The following is a 1,264-nucleotide window of genomic DNA, read 5'->3' as shown; positions in this document are numbered from 1 at the left end:
GGGGGGGGGGGGGGGGGGGGGGTCTGGACACCTGGCACTACTACTATAGTAGCAGGCCTGGTTTGGGGAAATTCCACGTGGGGCTGGACACCATTGTTCCCATGGTGTTGATAGGTTCGCTTAAGAGAATAGGTGGAGAACCCACCTAAGAAGGGACTATATATGATGATGCACCGGCTCTCTGTCTCCAGTTCGGATCCGGATCTGATCTCGCTTTTGTTCTTGTAAATGAGTAAATTCTATTGCATTGGACACTGATCATCTCCAGTGACTTTTTAAAAATCTTTTTTGACTCCAGTAAAAGTGTCAGTTTTTGTTGAAAGTTAAGTGTTGGTGAAGAGGTCTAGACTTTTTTCTCCAACAAACGGGGAGCAATGACAGGAGCAGTGTGTGGTATGTGTGTGTCTGAGGCCAGGAGACAACATGAACCATGGAGAACTGTGTTTCTTTGTTTGGGCCCTTCAGTTCTAATGAAGAAGAATCTTAATGTTATAACATACATTATATTTAGACAGCAGTGTTCTTCTAACCTTGTGTCGACATGTTCCAGCACCTTTCAGAAGAACTGGACACGACTGTGAACCAGACCTTATTTACTGTGATACTTTAGCTACAGGAAGTCATTTCATTGTGATACATTTTTCTTATAATAATATTGCACTTTAAACTTTAAGCGGTTGAACTCAGGCCAGATTTTTAACAGCACATTCTCCTCCAGCAAATGAAGGGTTATCATTCTCATACTCAAAAATGTAGTCACTAAGGTTTATGATCAGAGAACAGACTCAGAGGGGCGATGGATAGCTCTGCATAAAGACATAATGGGGAGAAGATGTTCAATGTTAAACATATATCCCCCTAATACAGACTCTCCTGAATTATTTAATGCTTTAATCAAAACTATACAGAATATAAGTAATACTGACATAATAATTGGATCAAGTAAGACACAATGTATTAGAAAGATCTGGCAGAGATGGCGGACCTTGCACCATTTGAAATTCCCAGAAACCATGTCAAGGGAGCAGAGTCTGGTGGATGTGTGGAGACTTTTACATCCTCAGGAAAGGGGATATACGTTCTTCTCTAGCCCCCCCGCACATTATATTCTAGAATTTATTACTTTTTGATATCAAAACAGTTAGTTAGTATCAAAAGCAGGATGCGATAATAACATTAATTCATAAGAAGGGTATGTGTGTGTGTGTGTGTGTGTGTGTGTGTGTGTGTGTGTGTGTGTGTGTGTGTGTGTTTCTTTGTCTGC

This window comes from Seriola dumerili, unplaced genomic scaffold (genome assembly GCF_002260705.1).
Source record: "Seriola dumerili isolate Sdu_G_001 unplaced genomic scaffold, Sdu_1.0 BDQW01000189.1, whole genome shotgun sequence".
Classification (NCBI taxonomy): Eukaryota; Metazoa; Chordata; class Actinopteri; order Carangiformes; family Carangidae; genus Seriola; species Seriola dumerili.
The sequence above is the reverse complement of the archived record's forward strand: the minus strand, read 5'-3'. Positions refer to the sequence as shown.